Raw genomic sequence first — 12969 nt, 5'->3', positions numbered from 1 at the left:
GCTAGGGAGAAGGCCCAGTGGAGTAAGGGCTTGCTGTGCAAGCCTGGAGACCTGAGTTCGATACCTGCAATCCATGTAAAGACGGGAGGAAAGAACCGAACCTGTATAGCTGTCTTCTGACCTCCACATGCCAGCCGTGATCACACACATTCATTAAACACACACACACACACACATACACACACACACACACACACACACACACACACACACACTTAAAAAAAAAAACACAGACCATAGATTTACCAGACTAAAATTGATCCAGGAAACAATTTTAGGTACTGGCCAAGGGCATTGATGGACAAGCAAAACCTTATATTTGCATTCATAAGGACACTGAGATGTCCATCTAGGCCCCTGCTCCTACATGCCACTATGCAAAAAAGTCTAGTCTCTCTATGTAATGATGTGGTGAGTTTTTGAAAAAAATTGAAAATAGAATTGTCATGTGATTGCCCAAATTTCATTTTGGGATATATATTTACAATATTTGAAAGCAACCATGCTTATAGCCAAAGCACACATGACTTGCGAGTATCCTTATCCCTTGCCCAGCTGTAAGCCTGTGATTTTCTGAGACTCTCACAAATTTCAAACCGTGTTTGGAGTCAAAGCTTGTCTTCATTTCATTGCAGCTTACATGCTGGAAGGATTCCTGGGACCCTTTGACCCTCTGTGTTTTCACCTGATCAGCCCTTTCTCTGATCCAAGGCTCTGCAGAAACTACACTCCGATCTCACTTACTAAAGAACAAGATGATCCCTAGAAACCCTTTGAACAATGGAAACTGGTGATGCCACCAAACCTGTCCACACAGCTGTGTTAAGTCATTCAAAGGTGACCTGCTTCTATGTTGAGCACTGTCTTTTACTTAAGCAACCTCCCCTCCACGAATGCCTGTGCTTAGATCTGCTAACGCCTTCTCTTGGGGTTGGCAACATAGATTAGGAGATTGCTCAGTCAGTAATGTGATTACCACCTATAAAAATATTAAATGTTAGTCTTTTCTACCAAACACTAAAACTTATATTTTTCTTTGTGGGTGCAGTGCACTTTATGGATGGTATTCAAGAGAGTTGGGCTCCCTAAGCTCCTCCCTTTCTTCTGGGGGTCTGGGATGAAAACTGAGGCGGGATGCTCAGTGTTGAGGGTTGAGTGGGGACAGGAACTCCTCAGCAGCTGAGGGCCTCTCATTGCTCTAGTGTTCTTGTTGGGGTGCATGGTCCAGGGCTCCTTACTCCTTGGAGGCCATGTAGGCCATGAGGTCCACCACCCTGTTGTTGTAGCCATATTCATGGTCATACCAGGAAGTGAGCTTTACAGAGTCATCACTGAGAGTAATGCCAGCCCCAGCATCAAAGGTGGAAGAGTGGGAGTCACTGTTAAAGTCGGAGGAGACAATCTGGTCCTCAGTGTGGCCCAGGATGCCCTTTAGTGGGCCCTCAGATGCCTGCTTCACCACCCTCTTAAAGTCATCATATTTGTCAGCCTTCTCCAGGTGGCACAAAAGATCCAAGATGGACGCATTGTGGGGAGGAACACAGAAGGCCATGTCAGTGAGCTTCCAGTTCAACTCTGGGATGACCTTGTCCACAGCCTTTGTAGAACCAGTGGATTCAGGGATGATGTTCTGGGCAGCCCCGCAGCCATCACACCACAGCTTCCCAGAGGGGCCATTCACAATCTTCTTGGTGGCAGTGATGGCATGGACTGTGGTCATGAGTTCTTCACAATGACAAAGTTGTCGTGGATGACCTTGGCCAGGGGTTCTAGGCAGTTTGTGGTGCAGGAAGCATTGCTGACAATCTTGAGTGAGTTGTCATACTTCTCCCGGTCCACAGCCATCACAAACATGGGGGCTTCAGCAGAAGGGGCAGAAATGATGACCCCTTTGGCCCCATCCTTCAAGTGGGCCCCAGCCTTCTCCATGGTGGTGAAGACACCAGTAGACTCCACAACATACTTGGCACCAGCATCATTCCATTTGATGTTTGTGGGATCTTGCTCCTGGAAGATGGGATGGCCTTCCTGTTGATAACAACTTCTCTCTTCTCATCCTTGACTGTGCCATTGAACTTGTCAAGGGAAGAGTCATACTGGAACATGTAGACCATGTAGTTGAGGTCAATGAAGGCAAAAATGTTCACTTGCCAGACATGAAGGAAGTTCTGGTAACCAGATGCCCAACATGGCCAAATCTGTTCACTCCAATCTTCACTATTGCGTCTCAGGGATGAGGTTGGCATTGCATGAGAAGATGCCACTCTCTTTGGAATTGGGAGGATCTGGGAGCCAAAACTTGTATTTATTGCAAGGAATTCAGATCTTTTTATTGGCTCTAGCTTCTCAGACTTTCTATGCAGATGGTTTAAACCCCACCACCACCTGCAGCATTCTTGAAACTTAAGTGACTAAAGTGGCCTGGCTGACTCCTTCCAGCTTTCCTTCATTTCCTTTGGGCCAATTCTTTTAAAACTAGCCAATCTTGAAAGATTGTGAGGTCAGACAGACCCCAGCCAATGGGGGAAAGGCACAGTCACCACCTATGCTAATATTCACTATCCTGTGTGCCTGTTCTTCTTAGTGCTCTCTTCTGTCCAGACTAATGTTCTGCCATGCTAAGATGCTTTCATTTGTTTGGGTGTTCCATTGTGGGACATTGATAGTATGCCTGACACACACAAGCATGAATACCAAGTATGATTCCTAGCAAGCATTCAAACAGATAGCTATACAAACAGGTGAGAATACACATGCGCACACACACACACACACACACACACACACACACACACACACACACAGAGAGAGAGAGAGAGAGAGAGAGAGAGAGAGAGAGAGAGAGAGAGAGAGAGAGAGAGAGAGGAAAAGTAGCTAGGCATAGTAACACATGCTGGTAGATGCCTAGTGAGCATTGGCCATGCAGCCAAGCAAAATCAGGTGAGTCCAGGTCCCAGTAAAGATTCCATCTCAACAAAGTAGATTATTTTGAGAAATAACACATAAGGTTCACCTCTAGCCTCCACCCTCCCACACACATACCTACTCCCCACACACACACCTTCCTTTAATAAACTCCAAATTTGCTTCATACTGATTTGTCCTAAAATTCTTTTCTTTGGTGAAGCTAGAAACTCCAGCTTCACTCAAGGAAGAAGTCTCTAAAATAACTTCTGAGGCTGCAGCACACAGCAGCCTTGGACTGTATCTCTTGCTTCCCCTGGCCCTGATACTCACAGGTGCACCCCAATAGGTATTGCATTACTGAATGTTTAGAAGACAGCATGATGGATGAATTTCTATGTCAGGCTGATGCAGCTGCATGTTCTGGAGCTGCCACTCATTGCCCATGGGATGCTGGGAGTATGATGCAATTGCCTTGACTCTTTGCCTACAAATCAGGAAAATGGAGCACCTTAGTGCTTCCACTTAGACACTTAGAGGCAGGTCTTTTGTGTGTTTGTTTTGTGTTTTTGTTTTTGTTTTAAATCATTGACATCTCATTTTTGGTCAACAGGTAACTAAAAGTAGTAGGAAGTAAGCCTTTCTAGTCTTCTTTATTTGGGAAGGTACAGACTTAAGTCATTATCCTTAACCTTTCCCATTGAGCCACCTTAGATTCCCAGACAGTAGAACTTTGATAGATAGAACATAAACTTGACACCAAATTATGGCAATCATCTATGAGGGCAAGGCAGCCTCCTGGCAGAAGTGACCATTTCTTGAGAATCACTTTGTCCCCTCAAGCAGTAAGAACTTCTGAGGATCACCTTGCCGGACCTGCACTAAGCTGATGGTCAACAAAAACCTCACCTAGACCAGAACTTCTTAATCAATAGTGTACACCTTGTGTCCCTGTCCCAATTCTTCTCCTATTTAAGACCAAAGCTCCTGTCAATGCTCTGAAAATGGACTTGTGGTCACTGGACTCCTCCATCTGTTACACTTCTCAGTGTGCCCACATTGACTAAATCTCTTCCCTTCACTGTATACCCCCACTCCTCCTCCATCATTGATATATTAGGAACAAAGGACCTAACCTGTTGAGGCTGCTGGAATCCAGAACTCAGGTGTTGTACTATGAACAGATGATAGGGTTGTGATAAAAAACAACATGAACTGATAGGTGAAGTGGAAATAATAGGCTTCCTCATTCATTTGTTCACTCGTGTGTGCAACAGATTCCCACTGAGCACTTCTCTGTCCCATGAAATGCATGCCAGGCAGCATGTCTACTGAGGAGAAAGCTCTCCATCCTTCCACCCTCCTGTTCTGTTCACCTGCTCTTCCTCCACATTCACTTTTCCCTATCCTCACAGTCTTCCAGGCCCAGTCCATAGTTCTCAGTAATACCAACTTTTCTACTATCCTACATTCCAAACACCAACTCTTACTTGAACTTGAATTTTCCCATCCTGGGATGGAGCCCACATCATCTCTGTCTTAGTTACTTTTTTTTTTTTTTTTTTTTTTGAGACAGGTTTCTCTGTGTAGTTTTGGAGCCTGTCTTGGAACTCATTCTGTAGCCCAGACTGGCCTCGAACTTACAGAGATCCGCCTGGCTCTGCCTCCCCAGTGCCAGGATTAAAGGCATGTGCCACCACTGCCTGGCTCTTGGTTACATTTTTGTTGCTGTGATAAAAATACCCTTATAAAAGCAACTTAATGGGGGAAAGGACTGGTCCAAAGGTGCAATCCATCTGGCAGGGAAGCCAAAGTAGCAGGAGCTTGAAACAGCTGATGATATTGTATCTGAAATCAAGAAGCAGTAGGCCAGGATGCCAGTACTCAGTCCCCCCCCCTCTCTCTCTCCCTCCCACTCTCTGTCTCTCTGTCTCTCTCTCTCTTTTTAATGAAGCCCAGTGTGAGAGCCCATGGAAGGGTGTCTCCTCCTTTGGAGTGAAGCTTTTCATTTCAATTAAACAGATCAAGATAACCCCTCACTAGCATACCTACAGGCTGAGCTAATCTAAATAATCCCTCATGAATGTACCTGGAGGCTTGTCTCCTAGGTGATACCAGATTCTGTGGAGATGACAATCCACAGTAACCACAGCAACCTCAAACTGTATTCTACTTGCAAGCCACTTAACAGGTTTCGATTCTTCAGAAGGGAACATCCTGGAAGGTTTGTACACGAGAAGGAAGAGATCAAAGCACAGCTTCCAGAGTTTTAGTATGTGCTCTAGGAGTCCAGTCACAGTGGGAAGTGGCCTTGGGCAAGGAACAAGTGGAGAATTTTAAGAATTTAAATACAAATGGATAAAGACTTAAAATAAGGTGATGGCATTAGTCATGAGAAGTAGAAAAAGAGCCTGTGAGAAGCGTTTTGAAGGAGGCTGTGTAGGAGTAAAGTAGGCCTGGGATTTGAGGATAGTGCCACAAGTCATCATCTCCATAACCAGAAGACTGAGGCTACTGTTTTATGGCTGTACTGCTCAAGTATCTTTTAAACTTTATTATTATTATTATTACATGTACATATCTGCAACCAGCTGAGTCTAATTGCTTGTATGTATATATTTGTAGGACTAACCACAAGGTATTGGGTAGCCGGTGGGGGAGCATATCCCTGGGGAAGACTGAGTCTCTCTCTTTGAGCAGTCCTTAATTGTCTATAGCTCTTCATCCAGGTGTGATCCCCATGAAACGTTCCCCATCTATGCTGGCATGTCACATGATGTTGTCATCATTCAGGTCTTCTTTAGATAATCCTCCTGTTGGAAGATCATGGGTGAAACTTCCCTGACCATTACAGAAAACTGCACTGATCAAAATACATAGAACCAATGACTGTGGGGTGCCCAGCCCCAGTTGATACATCCACAACATATCCCCTACATCTAAGGTTCGGGGAACATCTCAGAAGAGAGGATGTGATAATTGTAAGAGGCAGAGAACTACATCTGCTGCAAGATCGTATTATCTATATATGTCAGACACATCTTTTATCTACTGTTGTGGTATGTGATTTCTTTTTTGCTGATTACTGTTTCTTTCTCCAACTTGATTATGAACTCCAGCAAGCATGGCCTATGTCCCATTATTCTTTGTATTTCAAAATTTGCTTCTTTAGAAAGTGGAAGAAAAATTCCACTGGCCTATGCTAACTGTTGGTAATAGGTCCATTCTTAGTGTGAATATACAGATGTTGCTTCAGAAATTGAAGGTGGAAAGCTCTTTATCTTGATGGAATGGGCTTCTTTCCTTTACGGGTGACAGTTTAATACAGGTGGAACCTAATGAGAAGAGAATTAGAAGGCTAGAGATGATGCGTCATTACATAGAGTTCTAATTGATGAGAGCTAGATGGAATGCCATAGCTATACAGGAAATAGTTATAGTGCTAACATCTTTAGATAGTTTCAGATCCACTGAAAATACTACCAATGGTTAGATGCTTAATTGAATTAATTAGGAGGGCAGCATTTTGTTGATATAAATTGAAGTTGAAAAGCAAGGTTGTTCCAGGAGTGCAAAGAAAATAATTGGAGTACTACAAACCCTCTTAATTAGAAAACAAACAGGTACTACATGGAAAAGAGGTCATTCTTTGCCTCATTTCCCACAAGGCAAGGTCAGTTTTATACTGCATTTAGTTGAGTAGTTGGGCTAAGGAAATGTTTTTCTCTAATTTTTTGAAGCACAGCCTTATGCAGTGTAGCACAGGTATAAAGTCCCTGGGGATAGCAGCAGCAGGTAGAGCAGGCTGGCCTGTGGCAGGAGAATTCAGGGAGGGAATTTCTGCGCAGCAGATGGTGAGTCTAAGCTAATCACTCTAGTCATTTCTGAAAATCGAACATAATTCTTTACAACTTTAAAGCCTATTACTTCTGGGGCAGCATCTCAGAATGGTTTCCACCTTCTCTCTTTCACATAGAAAACAAACAAATAAACAAACAAAAACAACCCAGGGAGATAGGCAGGACCAGGAAGGCCAAGGCTAAGCAATTGGAATAACACTGGCTGGAGGTAAGAAGATCAAAAGGGGAAGGCAGAAAGAGCAGACAGGATTTTAAGAAAATGGAAACTGCCTGTTGATCTGGGAACCAGGAATACATTCAAGAAGAGAGCTGTGAAAACTCATGGAGCAGATAATTGAGTGGCAGAGGAATTTATTTCATGCTTAGTAGCTTGTCAAGACATCAGTCTTAGACAGTCCACCTTCTCAGTACCTGAAGGGGCTGAGTTTCCAGGAACCCTTTCAACACAGAGGCCTTCATTAAATTCTGAGCCCTGTGTGTGACCTCAGAATGTCACTTCACCTGAAGGGCCTAGGACTCCTTATCTATTTTTGAAAAGATAGAACAATGTATTATCCTAAGGCTGTCATGAGAATTAAAGGAGACAATGTGTGTCCAGCACATCTCTGCAGACAAAGAACATTCAATAAAAATGTGCTGTTTCTCCCTCATCTTTTTTTTTTCCTCATAGGTAGGGCACACCCAATCCCTGGAAGGCTGAGTTGTTTCACAAGTTGCATTTAGTCCAAGAGGACAGAGATTTGTCAAGAACTGTTAGAAACTCGAAGCAAGTAATATAATCGCATGGCTTCATAGATGCCGACAGACCCAAGACTCCACACAGCAAGCAAGGTGAACATCGACATTTTTATTGCTTCCCTGGCCCCAGTTCCTGCAACATAATGAGGAGAGAATCAGTGATGTTTATATCCACTATGAGGTGTAAGACTAGAGAGGGAACCTGGATTTAGGGAACATAAGGTTTGTATGAGAAACAGAAAACATACCTGGCCCACCCTTTAGATTAGCCTTTTCCCCCAAGCCTATTCACTATGGAACATCCTTGAAATGAAAGCCCAGAACAAAGGCATCCGACATACAAATGTGAGCCACATGGAAAGTTGGCCTTAAAAAGACAGAGCAGAAACTCTCCATTTCTTTCCTATCCTCTTCCCAAGCTGATCACTAGAGAGGGGATTCTTCATGTGCCTCTAGCCCATAAAGATGGCATTGCACACATCCCACATCTTCTGAATCTTCCTCCTTTTCATCTTTCCCTTTATTTTGGTGTTCTAGCCCCTTGTGAGGAACTTGATATTCCCGTTTTTATCTGTTTAGAGAGATGTCACAGCCCACAGTTGTGGAGTCTGCTGGCCTGACCAGGGGACAGAGTTTGTCTCTTAGGAATCTCATGTAAGCTAAGCCTCCATGAAAACTCTTAGACAGGATGATACAAAGAAACGGATACAGAACCTTTTTTGTTTCCTCCACCGTTGGAGAAAATTTGGTCCCAGCTTGGAAACTTGAGCCAAACTAGTGTCACTAAGATGTATTAGGAAATACAGTGCTTCAAATGTGAGACTTCAGGTGTGTGGGCCCAGGACCAGCTGGATGTCTGGAGAGAACAATAGGTCACCTACATAGAGCTATTTGATGAATGCCAAAATGTCTTCCCCCTCCTAACATTTCCATTATCATCTCTCCTCTAGTAAAGACATGGTCTAAAAAGGATGCTCTTCCAATATAAATATGTCACATTGGAAAAACTACCACTACCATTTACAAATGCTTCCAGAGGTGGTCCATTCATTCGGTATCAATCAGTTCGAGACATTGCAATCAACACTGGGCTTCAGAGGTGATCAGCTATAGTCTTTGCCATCCAGGACATTTTAGTGGGACTCAGAAAGTAAGAAAGAAAAAAGAAATTAGGATGCAAAGTTACAAGCTTTATGATAAGGGAATGACAGATTGACACAGTGTCTGGGGTGAGGGCATTTAATCCTATTTTGGAAGGTTGATAAGTTTACTGGTTCCCTTACAGAAATTAAATTTAAGATGAAACTATAAATTAATCATTTTATCTGTACTTAAGAGGTTTAGGAACTGAAGTTTAAAGAGTCTAAATGTCACACCAGATGCCAGATGGCCTGTAAATGAGAAAACCAAGACTCAAACACACTTTATGTTTAAATTTCCCCATAGATGCACTTACTGTGTTGTCTCTAAGCATGTAGAATCTTAGAAAACATGATCTATGGGAAACAGATCCTAGAGTGTGAGAGTGGGGTGATTACAGGGTTCAGTATGAACACAGTTGTCTAGACTTTCTGAAGTAGGGGTAGAAATACAAAGCATTCAATTGCTTTAGAAAGGTTAGAGGTGGAAGGCTGGGACAGAGGTAGATTTTGAAGAAACATTAAATGACGCTTGAAAACAGTACAAATGGTACCATAACTTCCTAGGAGGCATAGTGGTTTGAATAAGAATGTCTCCTATAGGCTTGTGTATTTGAATGCCTAGTCACAAGGAAGTGGAACTATTTGAAAGGATTAGAAGGATTACGAGGCACAGCCTTGTTGTAGAAAGTGTGCTACTTGGAGGCCCAGTCCCCCTACCCACCGTGGATTGGTCTGTAGCTTTCAACTACTCCAGCACCATGCCTGCCATGCCTACTACTAGGCCCTTCACCATGGTGATAATAGACTAAAGCTCTGAAACTTGAAACAAATCCACAAGTAAATGCTTTCTTTTGTAAGAGTCACCTTGGTCATGGAGTTCTTTCACAGCAATCAAACAGTGACTAAAACAGGGGAAAACAAAGATGGAGAGAAATAAGAGGAGAAAGAAAGAGAGGATGAAAAGGGGGAAGTAAAGGACAGAAGAGGAAGGGATATGCTATTTGGCTTTCCATTGATGGGACAAAAATACTATCTGGGGTGATGGTTCCAGAGCTTTCAGTCCACGGTTGGTTGGCTCCGTTGTTTTAGAACTTTGGCACAAAGAACATCATGGTGGAGAGAGGAGAGCGGAGGCTGCGTCAGGGGTGCTCACTACTTGGTAGTTGAGCATTGAAAGAGTGGAGGAGAAGAGGGAGCAGGTCTCAGCAACCCCTCCAAGACATGCTTAATGGCCTAACTTCCTCCCACTGTAGACCTCACCTCCTCCTGAAGCTTCCATCACCTCCTAAGATTCCCTCAAACTAACGACCAAACCTTTAGTCTAAGAGCATTGGGGCATATTATCCAAAGCCAAAGAGATGGGGAAAGGTACGGAGTAGAAAGAAAGAGTAATCATTTAAGAACTCATGTAAGAGAACTTTGTTGTAGAAAGACTTAACTTGCTCTGTTTTATAATTCCACCTAACTCAGTGTTCCATCTGAGACAAAGCCATTGCTCCTGGAAGAAGTCAACATGTCCTCTAGACCCACAGTGAAAAACGAGAGATTTCAACCAGAACATCAGTCCCTAGGGATCCTGCTTATTGGGTTCTTCACAGGGTCCAGACTAGTGGGCTCATCTAGCCTTTGTCAAATACTGTGGCTATCCCTTTGTCTAAGGGATATGTAGGGGGATTGAAGTAACAGACAAAGAAAAATGGCTTCCCCTCTCTACTCCAACCCTATAGGAGTCCGGAGTTTCCTCCAACTGACCTTGACATCTGGAATAAGTACACTGTGCAGGAGTTGAGTCAGATGCAATGCTGAAACAATCGCCCACAAAATTAGGAACTGTTTTGAATTGGGCCAGGGTTTATATCCTATGCTGTGGTTCGAAACTTCCCTCCTAGCCCTAAAGCAAAGCCAAACTCCTTTGAGTTTCAAATATCACCATTTAGCAGTTGATTGGCCTGGGCTCTCCTCTTCTGACTGAACTCTCAGCCAACTCAGGCAACATTTGGATCCAATTTGATGGGAAAATTGGGTGAGCTCCTTGCCAAATTCCTATGAATCTGTGTCAAACTTGGGGATTTAGGCTAAGATTTGGGGTGTGGCTAAGTCCCCAGAGGAATTCTGTGGTTGCACAGTCCACAAAATGACAAGCGAAGGCCATGTGCAGAGCTACCTCCAAGGAAGTAGTCTCATCTATGGGACTCGAGATTGAGAGGTTTTAACCACAGAATTTGTGTTCTCATAGTGTTCTGTTGTCATTTAGGAGAGCTCAACTTCTGTTCATTTTCCTTTCCCACCATTCCATCACATACCTCATTATCCATGTAAAGAGAAGCAGAGAAGTGCAGAGGAAAGATAAATCAATCAGTCATCCAAGGTCAAGAAGTAAGACAATTGCCAAACCGGGCTATCAGCTGGAGTCAGTGACTTCTTCTGTGTAGAATGGTCCAGAATCTGGACCTTAGATGCCTGAAATGTCTCATAATTTTTCCTTTGTGATAGATAGTCTTCTATATCAACAACATAGAAGGCACAGTAGATCCATTTTCTGGGAAGTTTCCTGTAAGATGGAGATTTGTATGCAGGGGTTCATTAAAATGCTTTTAGGGGTGACATGGGAGATAACAAGAGAATCAGGACAAGGCAAAGGGAGAATTCATGAGAGGAATAAAATGGTCCCCGGGGCAATGTGGTCATGGGTTTGGACAGCCTTTTGTGGGAACTACATCTTGGAGGGAGAAATGACCTTGGGAAGGAATGCTTCCTTTAGTAGAAAGCATTTCCAGGGAAGGCCTTCAGAGAACTTAGAAGCAAACATCCCTGGGTACTAGAGACCTTTGGTCCAGAAACAGGTGGTGTGCCACACATCTGCATCAGGAAGAGTGATACAATTCTATGCTGAGAACTCACAGTACTGTTGCCAGATTCGAAGGTGATGATCATAGTGATATGATGGTATTCATAGGACTGAAGAGTAGAACCCAGGGATACCTAAGTCTCAAGACAGTTAAACGAGACCATCCCAGGAGATAGAAAACATATGTAGAGGTGAATAACTCTGTGTCAAATCAGGTAAAATCAGGTTTGAGATGGTGACAAATGGTCATGGGTTAGAGGAGAAGGAGGTAGTCAAAGTAAGACAGAAATGGTCTGTGTGTGAAAGGAATGCAATATTACTCAGATGGCCATGGAATTGTCAAGAACTAATTCGATAGAACTAAGTCTGTAAGCTGCGAGCCATGTCTAGTATCTAGTATAAGAATTATAGTATCCCTAGTATCTAGCCACATATGAATCTGAATCTTCTCCAAATCTTAGCCTTGGAGATAACATGTGCCAGAGCCAGGGTGACTAGCAGCAGGTCACCAAGTCAGTAGACATGATTTTCAGGATCCACTTCCAATGGGTGATCTGAATCTGTGTGTCTATTCTTCTCATTTTCTTTCAGCACTCAAATCATTGTCATGAGATGCATAACAATGTGAGCATTTGTGTTTCCTAAACTGTGTAATAACATGAAGAGTTCTTTGCCACATCAGTGCTGGAAGTGGAACCTGGGACCTTGCACATGCTAGACAAGTGCTCTGTCATTGAGCTGCAAGCATGGGTGGGTTTTAATGGCTTTCCTTTCTCCTGTCTTACCTCTCATTGCATTTTCCTCCAACATGGTGTCTTTTATGTCAAAAACCGGCCATATAGACAACTTTACTGCTGTAATTATTTTAATTCTTGCTTGTATCTACTTTTCCTGGGCAAAATCACTTTCCGATCATTTCACGGTTCTCTGAACACATCTAAAGTTCTCTGCCCTGCACCTGTGGTCTTCCCTCCACCTGGAATCCTGTTTGTGAGAGTTTAGTTTTAATTGTTAACTTGACACAATCTAGAACCACTCAGGAAGGGAATCTTTTCAACAGGGGTGTTCTGGACAAGGTTGACCTATGGGAATGTCTGTGAGAGTTATCTTCGTTGTAATAATAGATGTGGAAGGAAGGGGCCACTCACTGTGTGTGGCACTATTCCTCAACTGTGCAAACTAGAGACAGAAAGCTGGGCACTCAGGTGCATGCATTAATCCATCTATAACCATTGCCTGGTTATAAATGGGGTGTGTCAGCTGCTTCAGCTTCCGGCCACCTTGACTCCTTTGCACTGACGGGCTGTTGCCTGGAATTATGAACCAGATAAACCCCTTCTCCTTTAACTTGCTTTTGTCAGAGTGTTCGCTCTCATGCAATTTAGGTTTTTGTTTGTTTGTTTGTTTTGTTTGTTTTTTCGAGACAGGGTTTCTCTGTGTAGCTTTGTGCCTTTTCCTGGAACTCACTTGGTAGCCC

General features: G+C 43.4%; 1 pseudogene; it reads right to left on the bottom strand.

The window, feature by feature from the left end:
• Positions 1-1234: 1234 nt before the first annotated feature.
• On the bottom strand, positions 1235-12302 carry LOC131915601 (glyceraldehyde-3-phosphate dehydrogenase-like; annotated as a pseudogene).
• Positions 12303-12969: the final 667 nt, after the last annotated feature.

Source organism: Peromyscus eremicus, chromosome 7 (genome assembly GCF_949786415.1).
Source record: "Peromyscus eremicus chromosome 7, PerEre_H2_v1, whole genome shotgun sequence".
Lineage (NCBI taxonomy): Eukaryota > Metazoa > Chordata > Mammalia > Rodentia > Cricetidae > Peromyscus > Peromyscus eremicus.
This window is presented reverse-complemented; position numbering and strand designations above follow the sequence as displayed.